This window comes from Egretta garzetta, unplaced genomic scaffold (assembly GCF_000687185.1).
Source record: "Egretta garzetta isolate BGI_Z169 unplaced genomic scaffold, ASM68718v1 scaffold417, whole genome shotgun sequence".
NCBI lineage: Eukaryota > Metazoa > Chordata > Aves > Pelecaniformes > Ardeidae > Egretta > Egretta garzetta.
The window spans coordinates 17,995-31,161 of NW_009260227.1; the positions used below are offsets into that span (position 1 = coordinate 17,995).

Sequence of the window (13,167 nt, forward strand, 5' to 3'; positions counted from 1 at the left end):
GAGATAAGGAGGGTGAAGCGTGACAGAGGTGCTCCTGCGGGCTTGTACGAGGCATCTCAGCAAGCCAAAGGCAACAGCCGGCAGGCAGCGAGTCTCCCTCGCCGGCTCAGAAATGCAAACCAGGCGTCACCAGTCTTCCTGGCCAGCTTAACCCTGGGCCCACCTGAGCCTGCACGCAGGCAGAGCCAAGACTTGGGGAAGCTGCTCTCAGTCTGCTCCGTGTCCCCCGCCTCTGCATCCCAGCCCTTCAGCAAACCAAGGCTGCACCAGTGCCAGGTGCTGGGCAGAGGGGGACCCCTTGCTGGGTGCTGGGCAGAGGGGGACCCCTCGCTGGGTGCTGGGCAGAGGGGGACCCCTCGCCAGGCAGTGAGCGGGGCGGGTGGCAGCACATCCCCGTACCCAGCCCTGGCTGCTTCCCCTTCCCCAAGCCTCTGCTTTTCCCATAAGGTGACATTGCTGCCTGGTCTGACCGTAATCTTGGTAATCTGCCCCTGTGGGAACTGAGCACCTCAGCTCACCTTTGGTAATAAATAATAACCGGGAAACAAAGCCGGCCGTGAGCTTCGGCAGCGCTGGCCACGCACACAAGGCAGAAACTCAAGGGGAGAGCTCAGAGCTGGGGGGGGGGAAAACCCAGGCAGCGGCACTGGGGGGGGGGCTCAGGCACAGCTGGGACAGGTCCCTGGACCCCTGGGGACAGGTATCTCCAAGCCACAGCCCGACCCAGCTGTGAGGCTTTTGTTTCTGCTCGGGGGAGATGGAGACCACCTAAAACTTGGTGAGGGAAGAGGGGATGCTTCTTGGGGCAGGTCCCCAGCTCCCCCAGCCCCACACGCCAGCATGGGCCTCAGCAGCAGCTCCAGCCCCACAAGGATAATTCGGTTCCTTCCTCCTCCTCCTCCCTCGCCATGCTCTGCTGAGTCAGTGCCTCTCTTTAAGAGGATTTGTCCAGATCCTTTTAAACACGGCGGGGATCTCCCCCGCCCTCCATCCCCCACGCCAAATGGCAGGACATGGTGCAACACGCGGCAAAACCCACTGCTCAGCAGATGGGGAAAATGCCCGAAAGCAGTAAGCTGGTTAGCAGGGGGAGGTGACCACGTGTTGGGGTGCAGGGGCTTGGGGACAAGTCCCCCCTGCCTGTCACGGCGCCAGCCAGGGGCCAGAGCCAGCCCACGGCTTGCCCTGCCATCTGCCTCTCAGGAGCACTAAAAACCCCGAGCGATGGCAACCACGCAGGGCTCGCGGGGGAAGGAGCTGCAAGCTGCCGTGGGGCGACCCAGGATGGAGCCCCAGGAGCGCTGCTGCTCCCTGCAAAGCATCCTCCTCCCAAACCGCTCCCGGTGAACGTGAGAACAGCCCCTGCCCAGGGCCCTGGCGTCAGGCGATGCTGCACATCTCAGGAGCATAAAAAACCCCGAGCGATGGCAACCACGCAGGGCTCGCGGGGGAAGGAGCTGCAAGCTGCCGTGGGGCGACCCAGGATGGAGCCCCAGGAGCGCTGCTGCTCCCTGCAAAGCATCCTCCTCCCAAACCGCTCCCGGTGAACGTGAGAACAGCCCCTGCCCAGGGCCCTGGCGTCAGGCGATGCTGCACATCTCGGGACACCGAGCAGAAAGCACCGAACATAACCCTGAGCTGATGTACGGAACGTGCACTTTGCACACTCTTTAACCACCCTCCTTTATCATCGCCATCACAGCAGTGGTCACTGCGCTGTTATCGCACCTTGCCCAAGTCAAGTGCTTGTTGTTAGCAAGGAATTAAGGCAGGGAACCGCAGCCAGCTCAACGAGTAAGGGGAAAAACTTTAAAAAGCCTCTCATTCATGACTGTAATGAATGAGGACAGAGAAACCCCCCCCGGCAGGGTTATTGGGCTTCTTCCTCGCCTTCTGCTGAAACTGCTCTTCTCACTTCATGCCAGACTATCAAGAGGCTTGGTTTGCTGAAGCTTGAGGGTTTGAGAGGCTCCTAACCTCGTCTGTGCTGTGAACATCAGAAGTCTTTCCCAGGATTCGCTGGCTTCCAGACCAACCCTGACAGCACCCGCACAAGGCAGTGGACAGACAGACATCCTCCCGGACACCTGCGCCAGTCCCCCCTCTTGCTCTCTGCTCTGGGATAAATCATGGCATATGTTTATGTTCAAGTATAAAAAGGTCGGAATTTCAAGAATGAGAAAGGCACGCACTCGCCGGCATGGCGTGCTCTGTGCCTTCCTAGACAGCGTGACATGAAGACACGTCTCCCTCCTGCCTTGACAGATCCCTCAGGCTGAGGAGGCTGGATGCTGGGGGCACTGCAGATCTGAGCCCAGCTCCCCCTTGGCTTCGCTGGCCCAGGCGCTGGCAGCCCCGAGCCCCAATGGTTGGTACCACCCAGCCTGAACACCAACAAGGACACGAGCAAGCCCCTGAGCCCACCCCGACCCCCCCGCTCCTCTGCAGCCCCGTGTCACATCCGTGCTGGGAGTGGCCACCCGTGACAGGGTGACATTGGCCCTGGCATGGGGAAGATGAGGCCGTTTAAACACGTCAGCGAGGGGGAAGGTGAGCTGGTACGTACCCAAAGGCACCAGCAACCAAGAGCTGGGCTTCTCCCCCATCACCTCTCTACCTCTCCACCAAAAGCTCACAGGAACGAGATGCTCCTACACCAGGTAGGTACTGACCCCACAAGCAGAGATGCCTTAGCTGGGAACTGGGGGCACTGGCACTGCTAAAGCCTCAGGCCCGCTCTAGATCAGCTACCTAACGCGATCCCAAGACAGCCAAGTTGTCCTTCTTACACCTAGAGATGCTGTTTCCAATAAAAGGAAATAAAAGCTGTAGGAACTCTTCCCAGTTTGTCCATGAAGACCGTCAGACCCTGGTGCCCGCAGCCATGTGCCGCCCTCCAGAAGCAACTGCAGTAGATGCCTCTTGGGTGCACAAGCCCACTGCCCAAGGGACACAGATAGGGAAGGGGGATCGCTACCAAGGGCACTTCACATCAGCTCTCCTGGGCGCTCTCCCAGACTTTATCACCCAACCTGCAGATCAGCCCTACCCTGCGTATCTTCCAGTTATGCTGCCATTGGGCTGGAGAGAAGCTCTGGGTCCAGAAGGACCAGACTCCTGTACAGTCTAACTCAGAAGAGAGATTTGACTGGGCAGCTGTAAACCCCAGACACAAATATCAAGAGAAATCAGATGCTTGCTGAGATGCAATTAAATTAATAAAGAAATCAAATCAGATGGGAGGACAAAATGTCCCAGGATCAACCCATGAATCATTGGCAAGCTCTGTGCAACTACAGTGGAAAGTATTGCCATCACCGGGCAGGGGTTCTCACTCCGTTATTTCGTGTCACGTGCAGAGGATACACCCAATTTTGATGTGCGTAGAAGCAAATTTCGTTTCCTTCCTAAATTCAAGACTGTCACATTCATTCATTTTTTGTCTTGCTGACCTGTGCGATATCCCCCAAAGTTCCCCCTTTGCAAACCGCACACGAAGTATGCAGCTTCCCAGCCGTCTTCAACCAGGCTCGTGCCAAGAGCCAGGCGAGCTGCTACACTGGTACATTTTAAAATTTGGCTATTTATATTCTGTGTGAGCTTCCTCTTTCCTACCGCTGCTTCCCCAAGATGCTGATTGTGCATTCCGCACATGTTGGTTAAAAACCAACGAAGCAGAAAGCAGCAGCAGGACGGAGCCAGCGAAGTCCTACTCCAACACCTGCACCAAGCACACGTTTCTCCCTCTGCAGATGAGGAGACACAGGGTGGGAGCAGGGCTGGGAGAGACACAAAACCTTGAACTGTGGCTATGCACGTGCTGGCCACCAAGAACTCTGCAATCCTAAGTCTGGCTGTCATGCCAGTTCCCTCCAGAACTTCCAGTGAGCCAAAGATGAATGTCTTCAACCAAAGACGAATGTCTTCCTCTTGGGAGTAGGACTTGATGATCCTTATGGGTCTCTTCCAACTTGAGGTACTCTATGATTCCATGAAAATGGTCTCAAAAGAGCTTTGGCAGACAAGTGCTGGTACATGTTGCTGCAACAGCTACTGCTCCCCCTTGCCTGCCCTACGCATCTGCTGGAGTTTCTGCCCCTCGTAGCAGAAGGGAACACCAGTTGGGCCTCAGCCAGTACAATCACAGCACCCATGTGCAAACCCTCCTGCACCCGTGGTTCAACCTAAATAACCGAGCGAACCAATATCACTGCGGCAGAGATACAGGTGAACGTCCCTTCCGCTTACTGGATCGTGCTGGTAGAAGAGGCATGGCCAACAGGCCCAGGCAGCACTTGAAATGGCTGCAACAAGATTCAGCAAAGCTTTCCTGTGAAAGCACTAACTTGGAGCGTGTTGGTGGTTATGGCATTTGCACCTTCCACCAAACTCATATGGAAGGGATTCGGCACCCCAGAAAATTAGATCCAGCTTATTTCAAATTGGGCACCAAAAAAGGGAAGAAACAGAAAACGAACATTTGACCATGATTTCTCCAGCTCAGTGTGCAATCGTGCTCCTCTCTGTAGAGCAGGAAAAAGGCCCCTTGATGGAGGGGCAGAAGGAAAAACCACATGTTTAACTTCAGGATATCAGACGCCCAATTCTGCAGAGTTGGAGGCTTTTGCAAAAGCAGCCGTAAGTGAACTCTGCAGGAGTTCATCCCCTGAAATATGAAACTGGAGGTCTGCACCAGATGGCTTGCCTGGTTTTAGAGACCGCCTCGTCCAACTGCAGATAGCCCCGGGCTGCGTGAGTAACAGCTCCCCACCGATAGTTCAAAGCTTTGTGACTACACCGGGGAGGAATTCCTGCTCCGTGCAATAAACTCCTCTTCTCTCTGGTGTATGTCCTAGCACACGGCACGGCGTCGAACCCCACGTCTTCACACAGAGGTTTAATAACGAGCTCTAAGATGTAGCCAAGGTTTGCGAGCCAGGAGGAAGGGCTGCGGTGTCGGGCAGAGAGCAGCAGGGAATGAAGGGAGGGGAAAATGCAAAAGCCAAATAGCAAAGCAAAATACTGGCTAGGGATCTGCGCTTTAGAAAGCGTTTGAGATGGGTCACAAAGGTGGTTTTAGTAAAGGCAGGAGCAAAGTACAGGATTAAGTGTGAGCATGACAGCATCCCTGCGCGTTACACACAGACAATTATCCAACAATTACCAGGTCTTAAGGGCTCTGGTCCCGCGTGCCCCTGGGTTAGCACACTGGCCTCTGAAGACACAAAATAATGAACTGTTATTGGAAAAAGGTATTCATTTCAGCACACGTGGAAGAGGCAAAACTGCTTAAAGTGCTTTTACTGATGCTCCCTGGACAACAGCTGGTTTAAAGATCAGGACATTCATCTCTGTTCCCCATCAGCCGGGCTACACAAAATGCCCCTTGCACAGGCAGGTGGGTAGAACGCAGCACCGAGAGCAGCTCCTCTGCACCGTGATTTCCAAGGACCACTGCTACCAGCCACAAGAGAGAAGCAGATGCTAACCCTGCCCACGGCACATCCCCGAGCCGGGAACCTGTGCCGGTTTGGAATTAGCAGTCTTGCTGGCTACAGAGACAAGGAAAGGCAGAGCTGAGCCTCCCAGACATCACCAAGAGTTCCTTGTTGAAACTCCACGTTTGCACAAGTTCCAAAGGACTTGATGAAGGCTGGTAAAGCCAGAAACAGAAAGTGGGGGTTTGGTCTTTACAAGCCCCAGTCCCATCTCCGGTAACGGGAAATGGGCCTTTCCAGAAACGAAAGAAACCTGCTCCACCAAGGACCACGTCCTCCACGCTTGACAGTAAATTTCTCTGAGTTAACTTTCGTTTCACTCCCAGGAGTAAATCCCGAACCCATGCAACAAAGAGCAGCGACTTTGGGGCCTCTTATGTAAACCGAAGCGTATGACATTATGTAAAAGGAAATAGGAAAAAAATAAAACCCACCCCCGTCTAGTGAAAGGAAAACAACTCCAGTTCCTTGAACCAAAGATTAAGACCGCAAAAGCAGAAGTACCCTCTGTCCTACCCTTCCAAAATAAGCGCACGCAGCACAACACCCTTCCTCACGGGGAGTTCCAGGCAAAAAGCCCCGCGGTGGATGTTCCCCCAAGGCTCTGCCGGTCGAGATCACCCCGTCCGCTCCTCACACTCATCAGCAGTTTCCTTGCCTCGGCTGCGCTCGGGAGGGCTATGGAGACTACCCAAAGCTGGCAAGGAAGTTGCCGAATATCCCCCGTGTTCGGGGAAAGGCAAGGAGCCCCGTGCCAGCGCCTGCCTACCCCCAGTGACCCACGGCACATGCTTTGGATTTAGGAGCCCTGTGGAGGGCAGGAGCGTTCTTGCTCCCAAACACCACCCCAGCAATGACCGTGGTGGCACTGGGGTAGAGTGGGTTTTGCCGGCCACAAGCAGGCTGATCTCCGTCTGTCTCCATTCTCCCCGTGTTCCCATTGCTGCTGCTGGAGCTCAAGTCCCTGGCCGCAGCTCGGCTGCCCAAAGCCCCTGCCCTGGGCACCGCTCCCCACGCAGAGATGTCAGGCAGATGGACGCTTTTGCTTCAGGTTTTTGACACTCCTCTGCCTTCCTTCCTGCCTGCTTGGAGCTGCCTCAGACCAGGACCGATTCCAAATGCCCATCAAAAAATAACGACAAAGGGGGAAACAGGAAAAGAAGAGAAAAAGGGCCAGAAGCAAAACTTAAACCCACTGTGAAAAGGGGGTGTTTTTGCCAGGACACCAGGACAGCGGTGACAGCTGAGAGCCTGTTTTCACCCCGTCAGCCACTGGGCTCTGCAGCTGGGCTTTCCTGACACCCTGAGCTCCGCTTTTGCTCTGCTTCAGGTGTTTCAGCAGGGAAAGCTGCACCCAGCACCCGCGGGGAACAGCCCCGGGGCCGTGCATCACCCAGCACCATGCATGCCCGGGGAGCAGGATGGGGGCACATCACCCCGTGTCTGCCTCTTGTGGGGATTTTATACCTCCTGCCTCAGGGTCTGGGGCTGCCCGAGACCGACGGCAGGTCTGATCCTGCGTCCACAACCCAGAGGGGTTACAGCCAATATTCAAAGGCAGCCTTCTCCACCCTCACGGCTTAGGAAGGAGAGAAAGCAGCGGCTAGCGGATCGGTTACAAAGGCATCTTGTGACTCGCACGCAGTGAGTCAGTGGCTGGAGCGAGGATTAGGAGCTCAGCGCTTGGGTCCAGAAACGAGACAGAACAGATACACAGGATTCCTCCCCCATTGGCTTTTGTTTTGCTTTTAAAGAAAACTAAGAGCCTTCCCACATGTAGAAACTTTTTCGCTCTTTTTATGGTCTGGAAATCAAGAGTCAAAGACCTGCAAAGCTGCTCTGCGTCCACTCCATCCCCACCAGCCTCCGAGGGGGAGGATCAGGCCCCCGATGCAGGGGTGATGCGGGTGCTGGGGGGGATCAGCCTTGCTGGGGGGACTCCCCAGGGAAAAGCAAACTCCATCTGCAACTGGCAGAGCCAGAGACAACTGCTTAACTCCAAATCTTCTGTTTCCTACGCCCAGGATTGCATGAAGACCACCAGCACCTCTACCTTGAGCATTTGCACCCTATGTGAAAACAGCACCACCAAAGCAGGGTTTTTCCAGGGCCTCCTACCCAGGGACGTGCGGGAAGAGCTCCCTTCGCAGGCTGCTGGAGGTTAACTGAGTGCAGCAGGTTTTGCTTCCTCTCTAAGTTGATGGAAAAAAGATCCCGCTGACACAGCAGTTTTAGCTCTTGCCCCACAGTTCTTAGCTTGGTGTTCGTGATCGCTTTGGCGTGCGTTTCGGCAGCATCCATGCTCAGCGCCAACGCCTACGCGGAGTCAGGCGTGTGTACGAGGGACGCAGCTGGCCCTCGCTTCCAGAGCAACTGCTCCGCTACAAACCCGCCTAGAGCCCGGAGGGTGATTACTGGAAGTGAAACCAGAACGACATGACTGGTGACAACTGGTGTGTAAAAAAATTAATACGCATCGCTCTGTAAGGGTAAATAAAGATTGAGTGGTTCATAGTCATTTCAGCTCAGAACAAAGCTCTCTATTTCACCAAGATGGAACAGAAAAATCTGCAAAAAGCACAACAGAAACAAGTTAAAAAACTGATTATTGTTTGGTGAGTGTACAGTAGCACCTGTAAGTCACATGCACCACGACAGCTCTGTAACGCCTGGTTCAATACAAAGATAAACAGGGAGCGTGTCCCAAAGAGGTTACGGTTCAAGCCTGGTCCCATGCTGCTCTATCGATTCCACGGCTGAAACAGGGCCCTTCTGCACCAAGTGTGTTATTTCCGCGGCTGCAAGAACTGCCATGTGTATGTGGAAAGGGACGGTGATCAGGTTGGCATTCGGAGCTGACGTACCTTGAACCCGATTGGTATGCTCATTCCTGAAACGTCCATCGTGTCTTACCACAGGTTAACCAGAACACGCAGGCTCATTCGTTGTTGCAACGCCGGGGCAATGCTTGCCCCTTGCATGCATCAGCATTTACAAGCTGGTGAGTTCATCTATCCCAAATGTCAAGTCTTCACATTCTCAGAGGGACAAAGCCTTGAATAATTCTCCTGCTCTGAGCTCATAGCCCAGGTGCCAGTCCAGACAGCCCAAAATTTCATGTTAAGAAGTATTACCTGCTCTGGAACCAGCTTCTTTTGCCAAATGTCCCCCTTGACCCCAGCACATACCTGAGCTGCATGAACGCGGATCACGCCTGGGCGCAGACCTGTGGCACGAGCAGGGCGCGTGGGCTGTGCAGAAAGGGCAGCGCAGCCACGGTGGCTCCAGCAACCGCAGGCGTAAAACGTCAGCCCAGACCCAGGAAGCAGCTTTCAGCCCCCCTCCGCCATGCTGAACCATCCCACCGGCTCCACGCCGACATTCCCTGGGGGTTTTGCCATACACCATTCCCCGAGCAGCCTGGATAAGCTGTAAATGACTGCCTGTGCAGTAACCCACCTGCTGTAGCTTGCAGAGGGAGGAAGAAAGCAAAGTCCTATCTCCCTGCAATTTTGAAGGTGTGCAGACTGGGGTGGACAAATTGGAGGCTGTCCAAAAGTCACGGCCCTGTCTGGCTTATGGTAACCGCGCCATCACCCTTTGTTTCAGTTTGAACAAGGTTAATTTCAATTTAGCTCAGATGCATCCTTAGCTTAGATAAACTGAACCAAAATAAGCCCTGGTGAAATAAATGTGTCCACCCATGTGTTTACACTGCCTTACGTCAACTTACTTTCCCTCCATTAAAGGCGGTACAATTGAAGCGTGGGCAAAGCCGTCAAGGTGGCACAGGGACAGCCTCGCCGGATGGCTCGCTCTTTGTGTGCGTGTCTGCACCAGGGTGACCCAGTAAACAGCTGAAGCAGAGAAAATGCAGGAACAATCCAGTGCGGGGAGGCAGCGAGGGGCTGCTGGTGAAAGGACGGGAGGAATAAATGCAAGCCTTTGTTCTCCGGCCGTGCCCCTCGCGCCCGACTCCCACCCTGGCCGGGATGACGTAGGACGCCTCCATTTGCTGCCGGCGTGCTTCCCGGGCCGCCCTGTGCAGCGATCCGGGCTGAGCCCGGCTCGTCCCAGCCTCCTCCTGACACCCGTAGCCCCAGCATCTCCCACCACATCCCAGCTGCAGGTCCCAGGCCATCCCCTTCACTCTGGGGAAGGGCTGCTGCGGGCTGATCCGGGAGAGATTTTCCTCTTGGATAGTCCTCCCCTACTTGTTCCCCTCCCCTGGGATGCCTGTGGGAAGCTGGAAGGGGGAAGAGCAAGCGCTTTTGCTTTGTAATCAAGACAATCTCACCTTCAGAGCATTACTTAAATAGGTGTCAACAAGGCAGTAGGTGCTATATAAGCAGGTACAGAGGCAGGAGTCAACAAGCTGACACCTGGGGGGCCTGCAATCAGGACGCTCAGTCAACTAAGTCTGATTTCCACAGCTGAAGCAACTGAGCTTAAGTTTAATTGGCACCTTTGGGGAGAAAACAACTGAAAAAAAAAATTAAAAAAATAAAATCCAGCTGTTGTCAAGTGCCTGAACACGCATGCCGGGAGCCCAAACAGTGAGGTTTGGACCCGGGCCCTGCCCCGAGAGCTGGGTGTGCCGGATCCTGCACATCCAGAGGGTGGAGAGCGGCTGCGGTACGGGGAACACGGGTGTCGGGGCAGGGCAAGGGCAGCCGGGGGGGTGGGCTGAACTCCCTCCCCAGACCCTCAGCCCTGCACTCGTAGGTGCGGGTCCTGCCACAGACCGTGCCCGAGCATCCTCCAGAGCGGGACCTGTGGGCAGCCAACGCTCCGCCTGCCGTTAGCCAAACCCCCGGGGCAGCAGGGAGCCAGCAGGCAGCTTCACGCAGGGTCGCTCCACCTTCCCACATACCCTGATTCAGCACAGGCTTTTGGGACTCTGTTTTCTCCCACCGCTGCAGACACAGCCCTTTTCCAGTGATGGCTGATGACGAAGGTGTACCAGCGTCTGCAGCGGCCACCTGCGTCTGCTCAGGGGCATTGGGATTTCAACCAGGTGCTGGGTCATTTGCAGGCAAGCGTTCCCTCAACTTACCAGACCTCTTTCATGGCAGGTAAAACACCGCACCAGTAAGCCTGTTCCTCCTGGCCACAGCACTTCAGCGAGCCAGTACAGGCATGCTCCCACCCTGACTCGTCTGCTCCTCCCACCCTGCCCCGTCCATCCCCTGGGATTGCCAGGGGCCGGTGAGCATCCCTGCAACTCACCCTCCCATTTAAAGTGATTTTAAGGGACAAACCCTGGGATACCCCAAAAGCCAATACGCACAGTGACCATGAGGCAGCATCAGTGCGAAGAGGGCAGAGGTGCCCACCTTCCTTCCCTGGCTCCTTTCCTTTGACTTTACCTGGACTTAAGACAGGTCAAGCCTCAAACAGCCCCATCCTCCCAGAGCTGAGGGGTTTTTTCCCCATTCCATGGGAGTGAGGACTGGGAGAGATGGAGTTTGTGGGATCTCCCCACCCCCCAAAGAAGCACCCCAGGGAATAAGTCTTTGTTGTGATGCTGGCGTGAGCCATAGCTACGCTCTGAGTCACCCCCAGCGAGGGAGGGACCAGCCCAGCCTGTCTTAAGGCCAGTTCTGACTATCGCAACTGGGACTGAATCGACTAAACCATGTTGTCTAGAAATCCAGTAATCACAGTGACGGTCACCAGCAACGGGCACCACCGCCGCGTTGCTCAGCACAGGGATCCAGCCAAGGGGTCCTGACCAGCTGGGACCAAATAGCCCTTAAAAAAAAATAATCAAAAGCAAACAAATAGCAACATTCGGAGGAAAGCTGGGCTGCTTTAAGATGACAAACCAAACTGAGCATTAGCCTTGCTCTGAAAGGTCTGCAGTGATCATTGGGGTCACAGGATGGGGGGAATGGGGGTGACATCATCAGCCCCAGCTCGTACCTCCCTACATCCTCCAGCTCTCACAGCTCACCGGCTCTGCTCCAGCACCGATGCACAGAGCCAGACCTCACCGGCAGCAGGCCACCAGCTGAGCCTTGTAGGCAAGTGTCTGAAGAAAAATCCCCGGGGTTTTAGCCTAAACCGGAAAGCGACGTTCCGAACCCCCCGCCCACACCAAGGTGCGTGCTTCAGCATCCTTCTTCGCTTCCCACAGCTGAGTCTTGCCCCTGCCAGTCTCGGGCAACGTGCTCCGCTTTGCCCAGCTTGGCTAAACAATGGTTTCCTGAAGTTAGTTCCAACTCTAAGAAGCCAACCCAAACCAAACACATCATTTCACAGATGAGAAGGCCGGCTGGGGCAGGGAGCCTAGCGCAGGCTCTCGGCTTGCCAGTCTCCATGGAGACCCGACCACTGCAAAGAGCAAGGAAAGGTTGCGCGGTTTTGCTCCATCACATGAAAAGAAGTTCTGGTAAGACGGGTAGCGAGCCCTTTGAAAAGCAGGTTTCCACACAGGCCCTCAGCTCAGCTGCTGTTTGTTAAAGTGTGGTTAGCAGAAAGCAAAGCTGCTCTAAAAATAATGCCTCAGCATTCCAGCTGAAGTTGCCTCCAATGAGTTTCCTCTCCAATCTGCTCTGTTTGCAAGTCAGAACAACTTTTTTCCTCCCCTGTCAGCTCTGAGGACTCGGCCGGTGCCTGGCAGCTGGAGCCATCTCCGTCCTTGCCTCCGACGACCCCGGGGCTCGGCAGGCGGCCGTGCCCACCCCACTGCACGGGCACCCAGCGCCCCACGTGCGGAGCGGGAAGACACCCATCCCCGGCCCAGCGTGCTTCCGACAGCAGGGCTCATCGAAATCCCACTGTGTCATGAAAACAAACTCGCTGCTGTCAAGCTCTGCAAGCGAAACGGGCCCTGCACATGTGCCTCTGCGTGCGCTTAATCCCCACTGACATTTAGCTGTCGCCCGACTCCTGGCCCTCAGGTATGTTAGAGAGAAACTCGCGGTGGTTATCTAATGTAGAAGCTCTGCCCTATAGGAACCTGCACCAACGCAGCCCCAGGAACGTAACCCAAGGCTCTAGAGATTATTTGCATAACATCATAAAACCAAACCAAACCAAATTGCATGGAGACAGACAGAGGTTTTTAGGTGCTACGGAGTTGCTGCTTCATTGCACCGAAGGAGACCGGTGTTTGCCTGCTGCAGCCCATGTGACGGCATGGCCCACGCGGGGATTTAGGAAAGGACTTCCCTGTCGCCTCTGGGAGAGCTGTTCCCGGGTGTCAAGAGAACAAAAGGCCCATCCACAAAAGCCCTTCTGCAAACACCAGGTTATGTGAGCAAAGCCACTCCTGCGCTAGCCCGCAGCGTGCGCTCAGAGCCGCCGTGCAGCGCCCTTGCACCTCTGCCCCGGCTCCGATCCCCTCCCTGGGTCTCCCTTCAGGCGGCCAACCTGGGCGGCAGGGTCCCGGGGAGCGGCTGGGATTACTCCACGTTGGAGCTCAGCACTCCCTTTCCCTAATGCCTCAGGAGCAAAGTCCAAATGCATCTTTATCAGAGCTCCATGAGCCAGGCGGGCTGGGGCTGCTGAGATGCACGGGTGGAGTCCTCGCACAGGGACGGGAACGAGACAAACCAACACCTCAAGCAGCCAAAGAGCTCCCTTCATCCCCTGCTGCCAGTTTTCCCAGGCAGGCACGCTCCAGCCAGCGGCTGGGACACGGGTTCAAGCGTGATGCTCAACA

General features: G+C 55.5%; 1 protein-coding gene across 1 annotated transcript in view; it reads right to left on the minus strand.

Moving 5' to 3' along the window:
• RALGDS (ral guanine nucleotide dissociation stimulator) overlaps nt 1-13,167 on the minus strand; it is a 70,862-nt gene that overhangs the window by 8,399 nt on the left and 49,296 nt on the right. The window lies entirely within an intron of this gene.